Source organism: Carcharodon carcharias, chromosome 30, assembly GCF_017639515.1.
Source record: "Carcharodon carcharias isolate sCarCar2 chromosome 30, sCarCar2.pri, whole genome shotgun sequence".
Lineage (NCBI taxonomy): Eukaryota > Metazoa > Chordata > Chondrichthyes > Lamniformes > Lamnidae > Carcharodon > Carcharodon carcharias.
Window position 1 is genome coordinate 6,694,970 of NC_054496.1, and position 9,082 is coordinate 6,704,051.

A 9,082-nucleotide genomic window follows, 5' to 3' on the forward strand; every position below is an offset into this window, starting at 1 on the left:
GCACTTTCCTGAACATTGATGTTAGGCTAACTGGCCTGTAGTTCCCTGTTTTCTCTCTCCTTTTTTGAATAGTGGTGTTATATTTGCTAACTTCAAATCTGCTGGGACTATTCAGAATCTAGGGACTTTTGGAAAACCATGGCCAGCCCATCCAATATCTCAGCAGCTTTCTGTTTTAGAATCCTAAGATGTAGATTATCAGACCCTAGGGATTTGTCAGATTTTAGTCCCTTGAGTTTCTCCAATACTTTTCTCTGCTGAAATTTATTATCTTAATTTCCTCACTCTTATTAGCCCCAGGTGATCTTCTATTTCTTGCATGTAACTTGTGTGAGGACAGACACAAAATATTTGTTCAACGTTTCCTCATCAATAAGCATGAACAGAGGAAATAATAAATTTACAAAGGCACATCATTTTGTTATAACATATCCAAGTGAATTGTGACTATTGAGAAAAGTTTGTAAAAGTTGGGGAATCAGTGGTATTCTGACTGTACACTATGTATAGATTTGTAAATCACAAGATCATTAGGTTTACAGAAACTGTTTGAAATCTTCTTGAATTTTTCTCTGACTGATTTCAGTCACAAATATGTTTCCCCAACCTCAGCTTTAAAAAAAATAATTGTCCTATACTCTTCATGCCATGTATTCCCCCGCTGACTACCAGCTGACCCGTCCTAATGCAGCTTTATATTAATCAATAGTAGGTGAATGAAAAGCCAAAAGAGATGAGTCAAATCATCCTCTCAACTTCGTACAGCCCCTTCTCCTCTCTGGGGGTTATGTTTCCCCTAACCTCTGCCATGTGCAGACGGTCAAACTATATCCACAAGTAAATCGCTGCAAAGGCCATGAGCAGCAATGCAACTTAAAGCTTTGTAATTTGTGCCAGTAAAGAGGAGGGAGATTAATGCACTTTGGGAGTAGGCTAGCTGGTTATAAAGACATTTGTAGAAGAGTTTCTGAAAAAACCCCATGTCCTGTACTAGATTTTTCAATCCATGGAGCTCCCGTGGCCCTTTCCTGCTCTTTCTGTAAAGATGTGTTTCAAAGTGTTATTTTCTCTCACAAACATAAGTGTGCCGAGGGTGCTAAGTGAACTTAGTAAAGATCGAATTTTAAAACTATGCAAATGAGTGTGGTTACTGGAACACTCTGCACCAGTTATTCATTTACTGGTGATGAAAAGCCCAAAAATATATTTCAGCCTTGTTATGAAGACCAACAGATATAGTTAAATAAAATGTCCCTGGTCTTTCCTCCTCTGAGCCTTTTCTCAGTTCAGATTGATGTGATGTAAGTCTCATCTTTCTGTAAGCTGTTAGGACCCAATGTTAAATGATTTTGTTCAGTCTCAGTGAAGTTCCTTGTGGCTGGAGTCTACAGCATAGAAATAATCAGAATTTAGCCCATCCACGTTACACCGCTCTGGTGAGTGCTTGACTTATAAGTGGGAATGTGTCCCGTTGACCCTAAGCATGAATCTCCTCAACCCACAGAAATCCAGCATGGGTTTTCCTACTTGTAAGGAAGTTAATGCTGATCAATTGGAACCTTGCTGTCCATTATTGAATGGATGATGCAGTTTAAGCAAATGTCCCAGCTCAAATTCTACTTTGGGTTAATGGAAACACTTTGGATTTGTGTCAAACTCCTAAAACTTCATATCAGTCTAGTTTGGGATTTACTAGAGGAGTGAATGCAGTGGTTTAGAGCTGTAAAAATCTACTCAAGTAATGATATATTTAAATTAATGTTTATGTTATTTTATAAAAACTTAAATCACTTTACAGACCTCATCACCGGCAGACACTTAACCACGATCAACAAATGGCATCACCTGAATCCGGCGGCACTCAAACTGTAGCAATACTGATGCAAGGGCAAAATTCAAATTATTCCCTTTTCTAAGTCAATGAAAGAAACTGGGTGGAGTGTTCATTAAAGACAGGTTGACTTTCTGTCCTGGTTTCAAGCATGTTGTAGGGTTTTTTAATGACTGTTTGATTTCACAATTGACAAAAACTTGATTACAGAAAAAAACGTTTTTGTAAGGAGTAATGTAAGACAGTAACTGTCAGTAGATTAGTAGATAGCTGCATCTCTGAAGGACATTATAAATAAAAGCTTTCAAAAGGTTGGAACACATTATTGGGGTTGGGGAAAAGAGGGAGAATTTCAAAAATGCATCTTTTGTTATTTGGTAACATTTACACTGGTCCCTGTCTGTCATCTCTCTGCTTAACCAATACACTGTTGGAGAAAGAATGGGAATGGCTATTAGCAGAATAAAAAGACATCCTTTGTAACACTGTGTCTGATGCACTGAGGAACTCTTTCAAAAACAAGCCTAGAAATGACTGATGATGATATTACTGGCCAAGCACTTAATGCATTCATGTGACATTCCCCTGTCAACTATTTTAATGGAGGTGTTAACTTATTTAAAATAATGTCACATGAATGTGTTAAGTGTTTGCTGATGTAGCAAATCATTTCTAGATTTATATACAGAAATTATTTTATTCTATGTCAATGCATCATACCTCGGGCATCAAGATGTAGACTGGCTGCCTGTGAATTAAAAATAAGCAATAGTTTTTTGTGAGTATCTCAGCGGCTTATATAGAGCATAGTTACATTTTTTAATGAATTGGAAATACTGATACATATATGTCAAAAAGTCTAGTTGCATTAGATCTCTCAATACTGACGTTTTTTTTATTCTTTCATGGGATATGGGCATCACTGGCAAGGCCAGCATTTGTTGCCCATTCCTAATTGCCCTTGAACTGTTTTTTAGAGGGCAGTTAAGAGTAAATGTGATTGGCCTTCAGTTCAAGGGCAGTTAGGCATGGGCAATAAACACTGGTCTTGCCAGTGGTGCCCACATCCCATGAAGGAATAACAAAAATTGTCGATATTGAGATATCGAATGAATGCTCTTGGAAATTGCTGGAATGTATGATGCAGTGACTGAAATATGTTTTAATGCCAGGGAAGAGGTTGTTGCAAGCCTAACTTACAAGACTGGAATGATTATATCCTTATATGTGTGTATTACGATAAAATGCAATGCCAGAACATTCCATATTTGAGTAACAGTGGAAGCACGTGCTCAGCTTTGCTGAACTGGAAAACTCAAAATTACCTGGTTTGCCAATAGGTGGTTAGACCAGTCCAAGTTCATTACATCTTGCCATTACTTCCCTGAAGATCCAGCACTACAAGTTCATCAACTTTAAAAGATTTTCATTCATGTTTTGCTCCAATGTTTTCTGTAAGTTGGTAACAAGATGTTTATAGGCTCTTCCCTGATTTTCAACGTCAACTCTGCAATCATCCGATCATCTGATATTGGCATCACCAACAACTTGCGACATCAGCGGTATCCTTGGTGAAAGTGAACTTGCTTCAGCTGGAGAAAGGAATTAAGGAAGACGTCAGATCCTGCTTTGTAAAGAGGTGTGAATGTACTGAGGGGATCCTGTGTGTCAAGACTGTTTTCATTGTCTCTCATTTTAAATATTATTTGTGTTAATTGACGTGGTGTCTAACCATTTGTCTCTGTGGAAAGTTGTTATTGCAGAAAATATGAATGACAATTGTGTAAGTGGTTCAATAAGTCAAAAAGGTTCAGGATTGAACCATGGTTTAAGTGCAGGTCCCCTGCTTTATGTATTCTCAATGAAGCTTTACTAACTGTTACACTGCTGAGTAGCTGCCTAACACACTAAAATATGCTCTGATACCCAAGGGTCAAAATGCATCATTTCCCCTTCCACGTTGATAGACTGAGTTACACAGTCAACAGTCATTCAGAACACTGTCTTTTTATCCCTGGGATCAGCACCTCAAGCTAAGTGGTTGAAAGCCTCCTCTTTTTGCTGGGTGAAATGAGGTTTGCAGAAAGACTAAACTCAATTTCTTGCTTGTGCAGGTCTAAATTTCCTCTTGTTATGTAATAATTGTAATCCCTCTCAGAAATCATAATGGCGGCTTATAAAGAATCAAACTGGTGTAGTGGAAACACTCTACCTAGGTTGGCAGTTTGCACCTAATGTGCATTAAATTGGAGTTTCTTAACCTTGACACTGGTTGAAAAGTTCAAGAGTGTTCCTGTCTGTCTTCAGTGCTAATATTCCTCACCTCAAGTGGCACAAAAATAGCAAAGCAACATAAAATGAGAAAAGTTCTTGCCTTGTGGATATAGGTTATGGTCTTTTCTGTTGTGTTAGCTCCAGTTCCCCAGTAGAATAACCACTTCTGCTCAACCCTTCACTATTTCATTTCAAGTGTGATTTTTCAGGATTTACTTTTATATTTAATATCTTAACATGATATCATTAAACCGCAAATGCAAGCAGGTCCAACACCTCACCAAGTTTAGGAGGTTTAGAACAATTATGCAATCTTGTGACCCCCCCAAACATGACACTGCACCAAGATTCCAGCTGTGCTATTATCTCTTCACACAGTTTGAATGACTGAGGTCAGTCAATATTAAACTGCTTAGTGAGATTCAGTGAGGAGCTGATCCTCACAGATTGGAATGGTAATACATTGGTACACAATGAGTTTGCTGATCTCAGTCAGGGTGGCAGGTGAGATGTTAGAATTGGCCTTATTGACCTTGATTGAGGAAGGGGTAGTTACCCAGGTTCACTGTTGATTGAAGGTGAGGAGAGGATCATGTTTGGATGTGATGACTCCCACAATTAGATAGCCTACAGCACCACTTGAGTGAGGCGATTGAGGGTGACTGGCATCAATTGAGTCAGGAGAGGAGCAGAGATAGACAATTGGCATAATAAAAGGACAGTCCATTTTCATCCCTCACCAACAAGATATTCATGCTGTTGTTTAAAAAATATTTTTTTCTCCCTTGCCCTCTATCTACTTTCATTAAACTTAACCCTAACAGAATTGAAAGGCAAACTCTGGAGGAGGAAAATTAAACCACTCAGAGCTTCATTTTCATCATTGCCAATTGCAGTTAAAAGGTGGCCTTTCCTGGCACATGTTAAATCACAATTATTGTAAATCTTGCTACACATTTACAAACAGAGCTGTAAGAATCTCAATGGCAGATGTCTGTGCAGGTTACATGAATAATACAGGGACATGTACCTTAGTGTTTCTATCACAGACTTTGGGTCTCACCATCCTTACAGAGTGTGCTGATTACCTTTCACCCAGTTTTTGGTAATTCACCACTGGATAAGATAACTATCAGCTGAGCTGCGGGCATGTGGACAAGAAACCTGCTCCCCTGCCCTGCTGTAACCAACTGCTAGGAAACTGAACTGCAGCCGGCACTAATCTTCCTAACCTCACTCTTTACCAAGCTGCCTGCCCCTAATGGCCCAGCTGAAGTGTGAATGGTTGTGAAGTGGAAATGTTTTCTGCTCTCCCTCACTATTAGGCCCCATCTCAACAAGCAATTTACTGGGTGTGTGCATTGAAATTAATTCATCCTGAAAATTAAAGGGGAAAATAGATTATTTTCATCTCAGCCATTCCCTTAGGCAGTAAATTGAGGAGTGGGGAATGGAATATAACTTAGTATAATTAGATTGCTGCAGGGTAGACTTTTCAGTTATCTGGGGGAGTGCCAGGATGGATGTTTGGCAATTTTCCTGACAATATGGGAACTCTTTGTTCCTGTGCCCTGACACTCTGTGCACTAGTCTACAGCTCTTGAACTGCATAGTCTTACAATGGCAGATCATTTGAGGAGCAATTTGTGAATATCCTATTACGGTAAATTATGTGTGGTTTGAGCAATAGGTGTCTTCAACACCATTCGTACATCAATAGACCATTTATTTAAATGTTGACAGGGATCTCCAGGGTTACCTTGTTTAATGTGTCAGTCACCCACTTCTATGTAAACATTCTGTCCTGATATTGAGAGAACAAGGATCATAATAGATTTAATAACTATTTATTAATTAATTCTTATCCTATTTTTATCTTAACTGGTGGCATTAAGAAATAAGATTTCTCTATAGTCTCTCTGGATGCCATTCATTCTACAGAAGGACATGACTGTGGCCAATGCCATTGCTCTTTCCTTGTTCTATATTTGAGGAGAATTGCAGCTCATTAACTCTTGCAGTGACCTTGTACTCTAACTTAAATCATTTTAAAATTAGATTGAATGGGAACCCTGGTGGGTTGGTGAGTAAATGTACTGCCTGTCTTCCTTAGCTGACCCAAGCAGTGGGTGGTGTGGTAGGTGGTGAAACCATTGGCCCCCTTGGTGAAAGGTGGTGAAAAGAAATTTGTTGAGGCTCAGTTCTTGGTAGTTATCTGGCCTATAGTGTGTGTGTATATGTGTAGATGTCAAGTGAAGACTGGGTTCAAGACCAGCTGTGCAAAACTCTCAGATGCCTAATCTATTTGCACTCGTTGATGACTTGATTATGAAGACTAATCATTTGGTCAGGATACTGAAGACCTGCCAGTGCCTATGGAACCAAACTCCAGTATGAGTTAGCACCTGCAGGACAGGAAGAGAAAACATTGAAGAGTAGGGAATGGAATATAATTTAGTGCAAAGGGCTATACGCTGCTCAGTATTCAGTGTTATCAGTTACTGGATGAATACTCTGTACAATTAGGAAGAAAATGCCTGTGAATGAAATTCTGTCCTGAACTTTTTACTGAAGGTCAGACTAAATCTCTGGTTTCTAGGACAAAGTAAAGTGTCAAAGGTGGTTTCACCCACCCACCCACCCACCCCGCCCCCCGCGCCCCCCCCCCCCCCCCCCCCCCCAACCCTGCTGACCCAGTTATTATTAATAGCTCTGCCTACCTCTCTCCTTCCTATTTATCTCAGTGTTCCATGTCTGTGCTCCACCCTCCAGGTGCAGACAAGCTTCTCAGGAAATGGTGTCATTAAACAGGAGATGGTATTCCCTTCCATAGCTCACAGGGCAGTTTGTCTTACTGTAATGTGTATATGTTCAGTGGTGATATTGTTAAACTTGAATTCTGATGTTCATTCAGTCTTGTGAAAATTCTTCTTGGAGAAGCACAAGCCCATATGTTTAACCATCATAAACTGATTCAACATGTCAAAACTATGTTAAAAAAAAGAATGTCAGTCATTTCATGCTGGTTTTTCTAACTTTAATAATCTGGCCTCTCCCCAAAGACAGGCACTGGAGATTTTATAGACAGTCAATACAGAAAAAGCTTCCTTCATTAGCAATTTGCCTCTGTCCGCTCTTAGACAATTTCAACATAGCAAGTAGTTGAGCTATCACATTATGGAGAGAAATCAGGTTAAACATGTGGCTCCACCTTAGCAGCTAAATGTTGAGCCTGTGCTCCAGAACCTACACTATCCGTGAGCAATACCATGGTTGATCAGCTATTCATTTAGTAGTAAACTTTGCATACAGATACTCTGCAAATTTTTAAACTTATATACTTACTGCTGTCTCTATAAATAACAGAAACTACTTTTGGTTAATGAAATACATCACAACATTGGCAACTGACCTGATCTCTGAAACTTGCATCAGCTTGCCTCTGTGATGTGATCTGGGTCCTCGCTGCTGAATTAGGCTGAAAATGGACTAATATTCACAAGGAATCTAGGAGTAGGTTGGGTTATTTCTGGAGTTTCCAAAGCTGAAACAGGTGGACACACTCATTTGTCACAACATGAACCCTCTCCCCTCAACTACCTGCTCCCATTTTTCTGTAAGCAGCAAAGTTCAAGGGGGATTATTTTCTCTCAGTCGCTCCTGGTGCAGAGTTTGAAAGACTACTGAAATGATGTATTATGTAAAAACAAACACCAAGAAGGGATGGTGTATGATGGAAAATATGCCTGTGTCTTTTAATAGTGTTTATGTATTCCAGGAAGCTAGGAAAGGGAATACTGTCATGTTAAATTTATGATAACAACATCTATCAAATTGAATTCCAACATGACAGATCCTATCCAGGCACAGCCTGTTAATGTGAAACCATAGGAACCAGTAGCAGTGAGTTTGATCTGGCTACCAACTGTTCTGTCAGTATGTTAAATATGTTGACTTAAAGAGCAAGGGAGTGATATTGCCGCCTGGATCCTGCAGACTGGTTAGATCTTGTCTCCAATAGTTTACAGGTAGAGTCCATCCAGAATCCTGCTGAACCAGGTAAAACATGGCTGCATCAAGAGCAAAGTATCCACATTTTACAAGTCACTGGCTTTCCAGATAATGTCCAGGGCAACTGTCAACATGTTTCAGCTCTTTACCTACAGCACTTATTTGATTGGCAATGTAAATTTTAAATGCAGCCGTTTACCACTTGAATGCTTATTTACTTTTTCCCCTTTCCTCCATGCAAGAAAATATCCAAATATTTACCGTATAATCCCATCTATAAGTGACAACTTCATACACATTTGTGATGCCTTTAAACACACAGAGAGCAACTTTTTTGTAGCCAAAATGTATTTTTTTTAATAAGGGGTGTGCTACTATAACTAGATTTTACAGTAACACAACTTCAGCCTACCATCCCACTGAAATAAAGCTGGATTACTGATAATAACAGGGCATCCCAGGTGGCACAATCATGGACCTGCTCTAATGGAGACCAGTCTAATGAACAAATAAGTGTGGCAGTCGGAGACCCATTGCCGGATTCTCAGTGCTGCAGAATGGAACTTGTTGTACCCTTTGTTTGCTGGAAGTTTAGAGTTGTTTCCAGTCGCTTGTTACGTGCATGTTTCTTTTTAACAGATCAGTATTACTTAAGTGATTAACAACCCACAAAAAAAACCTGGGAACAGTGGACTATGCAATTCCATAAACTGTCATTCCTCCCCTGGTATTTATCCAACAGTATTTGCTTGTTTCGAAGCAGAGGTTACAAGGTTCGTGATTCTGCAAATGAAAGAGACGACCTTGGAATAGTGGTGTCTGTATTCTGCATGGTGTGTAGTAGCATGGCTTCTGGCACTGCCCTCCCCTTTTGCTGTTTCTTCTGCACAATCTTTATGTTGCTTACAGTCTGCAACCGGGCACATCCTGAAGCCACTAAAGCTTTCTCTCTGATCTCTCAATAGA

At 39.6% G+C, this 9,082-nt stretch overlaps 1 long non-coding RNA gene across 1 annotated transcript; it reads right to left on the minus strand.

The window, feature by feature from the left end:
- Nucleotides 1-1,968: 1,968 nt before the first annotated feature.
- LOC121271261 lies at nt 1,969-7,768 on the minus strand. The gene is made up of 3 exons (XR_005941695.1): nt 7,518-7,768; nt 3,157-3,423; nt 1,969-2,579 (listed from the first exon to the last, which is right to left on the minus strand). It is a non-coding gene; the product is annotated as an uncharacterized LOC121271261 (long non-coding RNA).
- Between the last annotated feature and the right edge of the window lie 1,314 nt (nt 7,769-9,082).